Source organism: Tenrec ecaudatus, chromosome 12 (genome assembly GCF_050624435.1).
Source record: "Tenrec ecaudatus isolate mTenEca1 chromosome 12, mTenEca1.hap1, whole genome shotgun sequence".
Lineage (NCBI taxonomy): Eukaryota > Metazoa > Chordata > Mammalia > Afrosoricida > Tenrecidae > Tenrec > Tenrec ecaudatus.
In genome coordinates this window covers 124,916,672-124,930,172 of record NC_134541.1, presented here as the reverse complement: position 1 = coordinate 124,930,172, position 13,501 = coordinate 124,916,672, and the positions used below count along the sequence as shown (strand labels likewise).

Here is a 13,501-nt window from a genome sequence, read left to right as displayed (position 1 = left end):
GGCTTAGACAAGCTGCTGTCTGTTTACACTTCCTGCTGCGGCAGCTGCTTCTGGTTTCTGGATCCATCAAGTTGGCATCCAACGATGGGGCTCTCAGGCACAATCGGATCAGGGTGGTCAAGGACTGTTCTCCACCCCCCCCCACCCCAGGAACGGATTGCCCAGGCCTAGTCTGCCAGGTCTGCTCGGGCCTCTGTTCAACATCAGGACAACGGCAAAGCTTCCACTCTCAGCCAAGGGGTGACTGTGCCGGAGGCCCAGCTAACCCTGCTCTCTCACCTGTCAGGGGAGAATTCTACCTGCCCTCTCTCGCTTCTCTGGCTATTTTAATTGTTCTCTTTTCAATGGGCCCCTGAAAATTAAAGGTTAAGCCAAGAACATGGTGAGGTTGTTGAAGTTGAGGCTTTGAAAGTGACCTACCTGGTATCTATTCTTATGTTCTGCCTTGTTCTGGGGGAGGCAGTAATGAGCCCATTTAAAGTCCGCCATCAGAGCAGGAGACTATATCAGAGCTCAAATTTTGAGCACCGGTTTGCAGAAGGGTATGGATGACAGTGAAAGGCCAAAATCCTTTTGCAGAGCCCTCTGACCACTGACCAGGGAGACAACTAGCTTTGCTATCAGACGGGGCGCACTGGACAGTGGATATGCAGCTGAAATTCGAGTAAAATTTAACACCTCATCGCTTGTTCTCCCTTTTGGCCCATTTAAAATTTGCTCTAGTTTTAATAGTTCCTGTCCTCTTTTGGGGTGTTTTTTTTTCTTTCTGTGTCTTATTTTGTTGTTATTGCTTTTTTTATTTTTGGAATGTTTTCTTAAATCCAGGCTAGGCAAATCTCTAGAGACAATAAATGGATCGATATGGTCTTAAGGTTATGGCAGGGAGGAAAATGGGGGTGGGGGATGGGATTAATAACAATGAGTGCAAGACTGCAGAAAATGTTCTAAAACTGTTGATGGGGATAATTGCCCAACCTTTTAAAATATGTTGAAACCATGGGCGTGTATGGCATGTGAATGATATGTCCATAAAACTATGAAACTTTTAAAAAGAACCGTGTGGGGAGCAGCTCCTGCATGGCTGGACCCGCCCAGCAGTGGGTGCCGCCTGGTACCGACAGCCCCATCCTGACCTAGAGCAAATGCCCGGGGCGCTCCCCTGGGCTTGAGACTTGCAGTGAAAGGTGTGAACATTCTAGCAGTAGTTTGATGATCATGTAGGCGCTGCAAACAGGAAGGAAAAAAAAGAGAAAGAAATGTGGCTATTTACAAAACTAGATTGCTGGACCTCTGATGCAATGAGAGGTCTGACTGGGATGACAGAAGCAGAAGTCTTCCTGTAGGGTTCGGAGGAAACCTCCTCAGAGACAGCTTGCGACAAAAGAGAGTGAGAAAATGCAAACGTTTTGTTTGGAATGAACCCGTGCATGCATGCACCTGAGGAGCAACGCTCTGCTTTACCCACAGGAAGGTGGATGGATGACCCAGCTTAAACCCACGGAAAGACACTGAGCGGGGATTTGGAACTAGGTAGAGGTAGCCTGTCTCTTTCTCCTTCCTATCCAGACCCAGAGCGAGGATGAAATCTAGATCACGCAGAAGGAAATGCCTGTACACACTGTTGTTAGACTAGCCTGTTAGCTGCTAGTCTCATCAGCACCCACCATATCCAAGGTGCTATGCTAACATTGCATACGGGCTTTCTCATTTCATCTCATGTACAGATAATTCCCCCCATGTTACGGCTGAGAAACGGAGGCTCTGTTAAATGACTTGCTTTCAGTCACATCCCTCCCTCCCTCCCTCCCTCCCTCCCTCCCTCCCTCACTGCCGCCCAGTGGATGCTGACTCACAGTGACTCTACACCACAGGGTGAAACTGCCCCTGTGGGTTGTTGAGACTGTAGCTCTTTACAGGAGTAGAAAGCCTCATGTTTCGCCCTTGTAGTGGCTGGTGGTTTTGAACTGCTGGCCTTGTGGTTAGTGAGTAGCCACTACACCACCAGGGCTCCTAGGCAGAAATAAAATTCAGGAGCACAGGACTGCTGCCTTCCAAGGTAGGAAGGAGAGAAGCAGAGATGAGAGAGGTGGAGGGAGGGAAGGAGGAGGGGGGTGGTGGTCCTGGGACAGCAAGGCCGGAGACACTTCCCTCATTCCCTCGGGGCCTGGAGGGGCTTCCTGTGCCTGGAGAATGAGAAAGAATGGCAGTCCCCTGCACCTTGTTCTCCTGAAGGTCAGGCCCCAGTTTCACTGGCGTCTGAAGTCTCCTGTTCCTTCCATCAATTGCTTTCTATTGGAAGCAAACCGGCCCTGGCTGCACAGGCTTGTCCGAGAGAGAAGGCATTGGGGAGAAAAAGAAAAGCCACGGGTTAGGATGATTGCTGTCACCTTTTTAAAAACAGCGATCCACAAGGTGCACATTTTATTTCATGACTAGATGGAGCTGCTGGCCATTAGGGTGTGCCATGGCCTAAGACGTGTTCTCTTCCACTTCCCCCCAATGCTGATCACAGCCCATGACGCTGATTTCACAGCCCCCTAGTGGGTGAGGACTCCGAGTGGTGACGCCCTGGTTTAGAACCATGTGTCTCCAGGAGTGCTTTTAGCCCACGATGGCCCTACTCAGGAGCCTGGTTAGGAACCCTGGGGCCACAGGGGTCAAGCATCAGGCTGCTGGCAGCCAGGTCAGCAGTTTGAATCCAGGAGAAAGAGGAGGCTGTCAGTTTTCCTTAAAGAGTTACAACTACAAATAAATTTTTAAAAAAATGTTTCAACTGCAGCAACTCTCCTGGGGCATCCAGTTCTACCGTCTCGGGAGAGAGCCGTCCCTGAAGAAGGGCCTCATGCTTGGTCAGATGGAGGGGCAGCGAGCAAGAGGAAGGCCCTCCAGGAGATGGGTGCTGGCACAGGGCTGCGTATGCTCGGGTCACTCAGAGTTGGCACTCAATGGCGCCCGACAACCACAACGATGCTGCTCTGCTCTGTCCTCCAGGGCAGCGAGAGGTCGGAACCCATGTCATGGTTGCGAGGTTGGTTTTGGGAAGGAATCTTGGCAGATATTGTTTCCCTTTACTCCTCACCACTTCCCATGACAGTTTCCTCATGGGAATGTTGCATGCACGGAAAGGAGCTCAGATTTCTTTGCCCCCTACCCCCCACCTCCACCGCTACCCTTCCAAGAACCCACTTGGACCCTCTGAGGGAGACACGTGAAAGGCGCCTGCTCGTTGGGTGAGCCATCTTCACCCCCCGACACCCCAACATCCAATGCGATCGCTATCGAGTCCGTTTTTGCGGAGGACCCAGTCAAGACTTGACCCGTGGTGCAGGGGAAGACCATTGAAAGCCCCACGGAGTGTTCAGAGGGCAGCACGATCAGTCTTGGAAGAAGTGTGGCCAGACGGCTCCTTAGAGGCCAGGATGGCGAGACTGCATCTTAACACGCTTTGGGCGTGTTGTCAGGAGAGGCCGGTCCCTGGAGAAGGACGTCAAGCTTGGTCAAGCGGAGGGGCAGCAGAAGAGGAAGGGCCTCACCACGATGGGTAGATGCAGTGGCTGCAGCCGTGGGCTCAGGCATGGGGCCCATGGTGAGGAGTATACCAGGCTGGCCAGGGTTGTGCCCAGGGTCGCCATGGGTCGGAGTCAACTCAAGGCTACGGAGGTGAGCTTCATTGGCCGCTGGAAGTATACCGAGAGTCTACCCGGATGCTTTCCTCTGAACCTTTGTTTCCTTCCAGGGGAAGTGATGGGGTTGGTCCCAAGATGTAGTTTACAAACCTTGATTACAGTTGGGTCCCATTGGACCTCACCATAGGAAACCCAGATGGAGCATTTGGGAGCTGCCCTGCGTCCATCTAAACCGGTTACCTACTGTACCTGGTTCCCTCCTCACAGCATCCTCGGCAGAGAACCCCTTCTTGCCTTGAGAGGAAACAGAGGCACAAGGGGTCAAAGAGCCCACCGTGAGCACACAGGCACGGGGAGATTGGAACCCAGTGGTCTGGTTTCTGGAGTCCCCACTGCTGACCCAAGCATCTCAGAAGGAGAGGATCACTGTAAATGTCCTTGTTGCTACTGTGTTCCAACTCACGTCCACCCTGTGCTCCACAGAACAGAACGAAGCCCTGCCCGGCCCGGCCCTGCACCTCCTCCCCACGGTGCCTCTGCCTGAGCCCGTGGCCGCAGCTCCAGTGTCCATCCATCTCCTTATTTTGCTGCCTTTCTACGTCACCAAGCATGATGTCCCTATGCGGGACTGGCCTCTGCTGACAACATGTCCATAGGATGTGAGATGACGTCTCACCGTCCTTGCCTCTAAGGGAGCATTCATCCTGGCTGCACTTCTTTATCTGGGGGTACTTCTTCAAAGACCAGAAACGAACTCCCTGCCATCGAGTCAGTGCCAACTCACGGGGCCCCTAGAGGACAGGGTGGAACTGTCCCAGGTGAGTTTCTGAGATGGTCACTCTGGGAGCAGAAAGACCCCTCTTTCTCCGGAGGAGCAGGATTCCAAAAGCTGACCTTGCACTTAGAGGCCAAACAGGCAGCGACGACAGATGGTTGTAAACAGTAGGTAACAACACAGAAAGAACATGAAAGAAACACACAAACACCCCCAAACCTAAACACCTGTCCACACAAACTAGCCAGCAAGCCCTGCCCGTTTTGGATTCTAAAGTGAAGGTCTGCTCTCTCGGTGTTTTTTAAAAACGATAAAATCAGGAAGAGGACAAGATAAGCCTGGATAGACAGGTGCCAACGGGCGGCTGGCAGGGAAACCACACGGGCTCCTCCAGGGAGCAGAGGTGCTGAAAGACAAGTGGGAAGATAACATCTTCTCCCGGGGGTTTTCCCTGTGGATCCTGTGCTGGGCTGCCAGGCACACGCTGGGAAAACCCTCTCTGGCTGTCCTGGGAGTTTCTAAACAGCTCCACGGGCCCTCCGAGCAGGCCAGGCAGGAGAACACAGTCACAGGAAGGGGGCCAGTGTGAGGTGACTGCAGAACCTCCTCTCTGGGATCCCAGGCGACTTCTGCCCACTTTGCTCCCCTCCCCCAGCCTGGCCCCCAGTGTGTCTGGAACCCCCACATGGTCTGGGCAGGCCGACACCCCCCCCTCGGGCCCGTCCCAATTTACCTTTCCCTGCTACTTCAGGCTCCTCAGCCAGGTGCTGGGGTCTGCTCATCCTTTGTACCTGAGGGGCGCATCTCCTCAGCCCTCTGGTGCTGGGAGGAAGTGACATCATCTAAGGCTGTGAATAAATAAACACAAAGCAGCCTGAAGTGCCCTGTTTCCCACCCGATACCCAGGGAAGGGCTCAATTCCCCCTAGAGGGTTCTGGCCAGAGTCAGAACCAGAGTGCCCACACCATTTATTATTCAAGGCTTGCATTTGTACCTGTCCCAGGTTAGGTACAAGTCCTCCCTGCCCCGATCTATCCGTTGGCAAAAGCCGAGGACGATAGCTGGTTGGTTTGGCATCAGAAAACGAAGGGTCTAGGCTCCTTTCCTCCCACTCAAAGCTGTGTGGCCTTGGCCAAGTTTCAGAACCTCTCTGGGCCTCCCCTGTATATACTACACGAATTCCCATTGTTTGGGCGCAAATCCTGGCTCTGCCTCCGACTAGCCAGGAGTTCTTGAGCAAGAGGCTTAGCTCCTCGGAGCAGAGCTCCGGGATCCTGCAGCAGTATTGCTCTAGAGGGCTGGGATGATTAAATGAAATGACATGTGGAAAGCATTGGTCCCGTGTAACGCCTGGCAAACATTCACAATCTGATCACCGTTCTTGTTGCTGTTGGTGTTGTTATATATTTTTAACGAGCCCTTGTTCTGCCCCAGATATTTTGCATACAGTTTTTCTAATCCACCCCACAAGCCCTGGCGATCTCTTCTGGGAATCTCTGCTTTCCAGATGAGGAAGACTGAGGCTCAGAGAGGGCATTCATGTGTCCAAGGTCATGCACCAGCAGAACTTGAATTCAAACCCGGAGTTTTCCCATTAAGAAAATGCTCCTGGGCCACAATGTCTCCCCTCTCTAAACTAGAAGTGACAATGTCTGTCCCTCAGGTCTATTAAGATGTTTGAAGAAGCCTTTGCTGCTACCTGCTCAGCTTCTTTAGGCCCCAGGGTAAAGATCTAGGCATGTGCCTTTCCTTTGCCTAATAAGAAGGCTGGGGAGCTTTCTCCTACTCTCTGAGAGGCTATATGGCCCGATAGCCACAGGAGGGGACTTAGATCAAAATCAGGACTCCCAGGTTCCCATCCAGACCCAGGGCCCCCCTTTCATGAAGCTTTCTGTCTCCTCTGGGCCTTTTTGGACTCTCCAATTTCCCACTGACCCCATGGTGATTTGAAGTATGAAACCCCTTTCTCTTTCTTCCCAGGGGCCAGTCAAAACTCCCTGTGATCGTATGAAGCAGCGAACTAACAGAGAGGTCTGCGGGGCCGGCCCCCACCCCCGCTACTTCGACCCCCTGCCCAGAAGATTGCACTAGAGGCTAACACTGAAGATACAGCCCAGGGGGAGTGACGGGTCTGCCCAGACTACAAGAGAGCAAACTAAGGGGGGTGGGGGGGTGGAGAGAGAGAACCATCTCGACCCACCAGGTCCCAAGGATGACACAGAGAGGACCATGGGGCCAGCCCCACCACGAGATAAGACGTCCCCTCACTGGCCCACAGCGCTGCAGGGGACAGCACTGGAGACACACTGTGGGCATTGTGCTTGGTCTGAGCCCCCTACCCTAGGGCCAAACACAAAGGGAGAGCAACAGAGCAGCGGGGGGGGGGGGGGGGGGGGAAGGGAGCAAAGCAAGGAAGTCCCTGAGGAATCCCCCGAATAGACTTCAGACTGGGAGGGCAGGGCTTGGCACCTCATCAGACTCAATCAATCAGAAAACCGACCTAAGGGTCAGCAGACAGACCTGGAACTATTTATAGGCTCCCTTTGGTCTTCTTTTTAAAAATGTCTATCTATATAAGATAGGCAAGATAAACAATCTCAAAGAGAAAACAATGGAACCGATGGGTTGAGGGGAGGGCAAGGACAGGGGGAGGGAGGAAAGGAATGGGGAGGCAACAAACCCATGGATGGACAAGGGAACAACAAGAGATCTAAAATCGATGGTGAGGAAAGTATTGAATACCTGGTAGGGTTTGATCAAGTGCAATGTAGCCGAGAGGAAGTACTGAAAGCTGAGTGAAAGTCAAACATGATAGTGGGACAGGAGGAAAGTAAAAGGAAATAGAGGAAAGAATTAGGAGGCAAAAGACTTTTATAGGGGTATAAATATGTAAAAGGAATGTATATATGTAATATATGATGATAGAGATAAAGGTCTATGTACATATACTTATATGTTAAGTATCAAGGTAGCAGATGGACATTGGACCTATACTTAAGTCCTCCCTCAACACAAGAACACGTTGTTCTAATAACCTAGCATTCTGGGATGCTCACCTTCCTGACATGATCGCTGAAGTCAAAATGGGTGCATAAGCAAATGTGGCGAAGAAAGCTGATGGTGCCGGGTATTAGAAGATATAGTATCTAGGAAAAAAAAATAAGATACAGCATCTGAGGTCTTAAAAGCTTGGAGTTAAATAAGCTGTCATCTAGCTTAGAAGCAACAAAGCCCACATGGAATAAGCATGTGTAATTAATTATAAGGTGTTGATAGGATCAGGTATTAGGCATCAGAAGACCCAAAACCATCAGATTGATGCAAACGAGGGGTGTTGGAGTGGAGACCCAAATCCCATCTGTAGACAATTGGACATCCGCTCAGAGAAGGGTCACCGGAAGGGACCAGTCAGCCAGGGTGCAGTATAGTATTGATGAAACACACATTCCTCTAGTTCAGCGGTTCTCAACCTTCCTAATGCTGCAACCCCATTAATACAGTTCCTCATGTTGTGGTGACCCCCCAACCATAAAATTATTTTTGTTGCTATTTCATAACTGTAATTTTGCTACTGTTATGAATCAGGTGACGCCTGTGAAAGGGTCGTTTGACTCCCCCAAAGGGTCGCGACCCACAGGTTGAGAACCACTGCTCTAGTTCTTTAATGCTTCCTCCTCCCACTATCATGACTCCATTTCTTTCTTTCTTTTTTTTGAGTTGATTATTCCGTTTATTATCTGTGCCTGATTTATTGGGTAAGTGGTATCTTCTGTTACCCCTAACATTTTATTGAATCATTTTATTGGGGGACCCCATTTCTAACCTACAATCTGGCTAGACTGGTGCTTGAACACTGGTACAGATAAGAGCTATGAACACACAGGATCCAGGATAGTCCCCTCAGGAACAACAATGGGAGTAGGGATCCCATGAGATTAGGGGGAAGGTGGAGGGAGAAGAGGGACAAAGCGGAACTGATGACAATGATCAACGTATAACACCTACCCTCCCCAGGGGACAAACAACAGAAACGAGGGTGAAGGGAGACAGCAGATGGTGTGAGATATGAAAACAATAATTTATGATTAATCGAGGGGTAATGAGGATGGAAGAGTGGGGGAGGGAGAGAAAAAAAGAGCTGATTAACCAAGGGCTCAAGTAGAAAGAAAATGTTTTGAAATGATGATGGCAGCATATGTACAAATGTGCTTGATACAATGGATGGATGGATGGGTAGTGATAAGACTTGTAAGAGCCCCCAATAAAATGATTTATTAAAAAAATAAATAAACCTCCCTGTGATCATGTCTGCCATCTCCTGCTTTGCACATGAGGTGGAGGTGAAGAAAGTTTCCCTGCCTGCCCCCAACAAAGGTATGGGTAGAAGCCGGGCTTTGGCACAGTACACACACACCTCGCCCCTTCTCCTGGCTCACCTTGCAGTCAGCGGACCTGGGCCACTGGGTACCTGGCTGAATAATGCATGATTATACACCATCAGCCACGCGCCTGACCACTGCAGGCCACAGGTGCGTCCAGAAATCGTGCAGAGATGGAGGAAGCGTGTGTCATCTGAAGCCTTTCTAAGGCTGGGCTGGGAATTGGGCTTCTCTTGGTCTCAGTACTTTACATGGAGATAGATAAGGGCAGATCAGAAGACACCGGGAAATGGCCACCTGGTCCTGCAGGCCTCAGAATTTCTGAAGGTGACATTGAGGCCACACAGACTCCTGTTTTTCCTGTTTGCCTGACTTGGAAGCCCCCGCCCATGGAGAGGGTTGGAACTGAAACTGTGAGGTTGAAGGCAGGAGGAGAGATTTGGGACACAGAAATGGATGGACGGGACACAGACTCTGGAAACTTCCATGACTGCTTCCTGGTGTTGGAAATCCCTGGGGGCAGCAACTGCGGTGCGGTCCATCAGACTTGGACCATGCACAAAGGCAGGTGTTTGGTGGCTCTGCTTTTAGGGGGAGATGCCAGGGATGCAGCAATCACACCTGAAGTCTGAGGTCTCCACAGGGGAGGGACTCCTAGGTGAGGGTGTGAGTGGTAGTGTACGACACACACACCCCCAACCAGGAAAGACAGAGAGGGTGGGGTGGCCTGAGTCCTCTGAGAGCCAATGGCACTGAAACCACTGCCATTGAGTTGATGTCAACTCATAGGGACCTGATAGGACAGGGTAGAACTGCCCCTTGTGAGTTTCTGAGACTGTAACTGTTTACGGGAGTAGATAGCCTGTCTCTCATCCGAGCGGCTGGTGGTTTCGAAATGCCCACCTGCAGAGGGAACAGCAACTTCAAAGGCGTGGGGCTGTAAGATCCTGGGCCCGTTCAAGACCCTCAAGTTGGTACTATGGTGAAGGTTGAAAAGACCTGATGGGACACAAAACAATCTTATTAATTTCTTCACCTATTGATTAGCCGACTACCCCCATTGAATGTAAAAGCTGGAGAGTGGCCATTTGTTCCTCTGGTTCTTGGTCAGAACCTCACAGCCCAGAGCAGCGTGTTGCACACGATTTCCACCTCTATCGAATGGATCTGCTGGCTCATCTTGAGCCTGCAGAGCATGGGGGAACTGCTGGGAGCAGAAAGCTCGGTCTCTCTCCTGTGGAGTAGCAGGTGATTTTGAACTGCTGACCTTGCGATCGGTGCGACCGCTGCACAACCACTACGGCTCCGGAAATGTGAACGTCCAAGCAGAAACAGGAAGGGCCTAGAGAGGATGATGGCAATCATGCTGGAGGCTGCCGGAGCTTCTAGAACTTTCCAAGTAGAGAAAGAATGAGATCTGGTGTGAGTTGTAGGAAGAGACTCGACAGGGGCCGGGCTGGATGGGGAGGGTGAAGGGAAGAAAGGACAAGGTCTTAAATGACAGCACATCAGTGAACACGGTAGTGTCGGGCTGAAAAAATATCGATGCACAGTAAGAGCACCTCCAAATTAATTAAGGACTTCTGACACAGGATGGCGCTATGCTAAGGTCTGAGGGGCAAACTCCTTTTCAGGAATGTGGCTTGTCATCCCTGTGACTCTCCACTGCACCCAATTAAAAAAAAATCAGAGAACAAAGTTATTTTGCTTGCTTCGAGGTTTTGCTTAGTAGTGTAGTGGATATGCATTAGAGCGCTGTCACGGTAGACCAGGCTATAACACATCATCACGGGTCCGGTAGGCGCAATTGTACAGCGATAATAAGTCAAGATTATAGTAAAGTCAGAGAGCATGAGAGATAGAAGAGAAATTGAAATAATGGAGTCAGACACAATTCATAGTAGCATGCTCCCTTCAGCCTCCCTTGGTGGTCCACGTGGAGAGAGAGAGAGAGAGAGATTGATTTTATATTCTCTGGGGACGTGAAAGCCTCCTAATTACAGGTGAAGACATACGGCACAGGAAAGGGTTGTGCTATAGGTAATACAGTAATGGGAGGGGGATGATCTAGGGGTTAATATGTTATTGGAAGAGGAGGGAATAAAGGTATACATGTGACAAGATGGATGGACCCTAGATTCATGATGGCTGCTTAACTTTAGATGTTGCTGAGCAAGTTTGGCCTGTTCTCTGGCTCACTACAGAAATCATTATCAGCAGGACTGTAAACTCACCCTACGGGGACCAAAGTGATGGCCTCAAGCCTTTAAGGAGAAGTAGCCCATTGTCCTTAATGGCAGGGAGTGGGCCCTGGTGGGATCAGTCTGGCGACTGACTGCCTTCAGGGAGGCAACTTGACAATCATTTGCCATTAGTTGCAAGCAGTGTCCTAAGTCCTGGGAGAAATCTTTCTGTTTCCCACAGGCCACTAACCGCAAGGTCAGCAGTTTGAAATCACTAGCTGCTCCTTGGGAGAAAAATGGGACTTTCTACCCCAGAGTCTCAGAAACTCACAGGGGTGATTTTGCGCTGCCCTACGGGGTTACTGTGAGCTAAAATTGACTTGAGGGCGGTGAGTTTGTTTTTTTTTGGAAGAGTTTTTGCTTGCCTCTTAAACTGGGTCCAAAGCAATTCTTAGATGTTTAACTCAAAATATATTTTAGTGCTATCATGCCAAGTGTATTGGAAAGTGGAGTGCAGATGTAGTTAAATTAAATTTTAACACTTTTTCTATGGATGTTCCTTTTGACCCATTGTAATTTGTTTTAGTTGCTACTATTTTCAGCTTTTATTTCGAGGTTTTTTTTCTCTCTCTTTTTTTCTGGTATCTTTTTGTATATATGAAATCCTATTAATAACAATGAGGACAAGAATCAAAAATGTTCTAAAATTGTGGTGATGATTGTACAAAGTTTCTTAATAGGATTGAACTATTGAATTGTAGATGTGACTCATATGCTAATAAAACTGTTAAAAAAATAAAATAAACTTTAGAATTACTCATGGCCTCCCTGCAGGCATGCAAGGAGGAACTTACAAGTGTGCTTAGACTCCGTATGTCTCCAATTTAACAATTATATTGTCATTTTAAAAAATGTTTTCGAAATGTATGTCATCTCCTACCAGTTAGGTGTAACCTCATTCACTTTGTAACTATTACTTAAATGTCAACCAACTACTGAATTTTTTTAACTGAAGTTCCCTGTATTTTCTTATACAAACCCCTTGAACTGTTTTCTGCTCCGATCACTTAGTTCAGAATCCTCTGGATCTTGGATTCCCAGTTTGAAAACTACCTTATCTCTCAAGAAAAACTCTTTTTTCCCCCATATGTGTGTGAAACACACATACCAGAACACCCCAAAGGTAACAACTCCCATATCTACAATTCTGGGACTCAGGCTATGTCCCCATTATCTCTGTCCTCATCTAAAATATTCCACCAACATTAACTCCATGCCCCCCACCCCCAATTAAAACTCCCTCTTTTTCCCTTTCTCTCACCCATGGTAACCACTAATTTTCTGTGGTTTCTACATGTTTCCTTATTTCGTGTGAGATCATAGAGCATTGTTCTTTTGTGATTGGCCTATTTTGTTCAGTATAAGGTTTTCAAAGTTCATCCACGATCTGACCTGGCTTGATACATTGTGACATACTGTGAACCAGAACTGATACATCTGTGATACCAGAACTGATACGATCTGACCTGGCTTGATACATTGTGACATACTGTGAACCAGAACCTCCTCTCTCTTCACAGCTGCATCTATCTCATCCACTGCCCCATGGCCAGTCGGGGGTGACCGCACAGGACAGGGTAGAACTGCAGTCCTCTTCTCTCACCCGAGGAGCAGCTGGTGGTTTTTGAACTGCTGCCTTTGCGGATCGCAGCCCAGTGCGTAAGCACTACGCTACCAGGGCTCCTACAGCTGGGTACTATATTTGATTTATTCATTCACCCACAGACGGACGTCTGGGCTGTTCCCATCTTTGGGCTCTTGTGAGCAGAGCTACAGTGAATACTGGTGTACAGGGATTTGCGTTCCTCTCTTCCCTTCTTCGAAGAAGGGGGGACATATGGCAATTCTACTACCTGCAACCAACCCTTGGAAGGACCCCGGGCCGCCCCCCTTCACGTCCCTCCCAGCAACGGACAAGGACGCGTTGCGGTCTCTGCACACCAGGCCGACACTGGCAGTGTTCTTTTGGATCATTGCCGTTCTAAGGGAGCACAGCCGTCTGAATTTTGACAGCGGACGCTTCGTCCGTCAGGTTGCAGTCCGGGAAATGGGCTCAGGAGGCGCCGGGACTTGACCCCAAGTCATGCAGCAAACTGGGGTGTCGCCCGAGGGTTCAGGCCTCCCTCAGTAGCGCCCCAAGGCCTGGGATGCCTTCTCGGTGTTCTTTATATGATGAGGATGCTGCGGACAGGAATTTGCTTTTCCATTCAGTTACCTAGGAAACGAGGAAGCCCAACCCCACCCCACCCCCACCCCTAAGTCAGCGCTGCAACCTGGCGCAGGACCTGATGGTGTCTCCTTCTGGGTTTGCACAGGGTCGCTATGGGTCGGAACCGATTCGATAGCACCTAAGAAAACCCCCGCAGGCCCGAGAGAGAGAGCGAACGGAAAGGAGACGGGCGAGGAGTTTTGGGTCTTGGCGGCCGCCGTAGGAGCGGCGCCCTGGTTCCCTATGGCAACGCCAAAAAAAAGAAAAAA

At 49.8% G+C, this 13,501-nt stretch overlaps 1 non-coding gene across 1 annotated transcript; it reads left to right on the top strand.

Annotated features, from left to right (window-relative positions):
- Window positions 1–1,054: 1,054 nt before the first annotated feature.
- Window positions 1,055–1,236, top strand: LOC142423673 (small Cajal body-specific RNA 16). Its single transcript, XR_012779278.1, has one exon.
- Window positions 1,237–13,501: the final 12,265 nt, after the last annotated feature.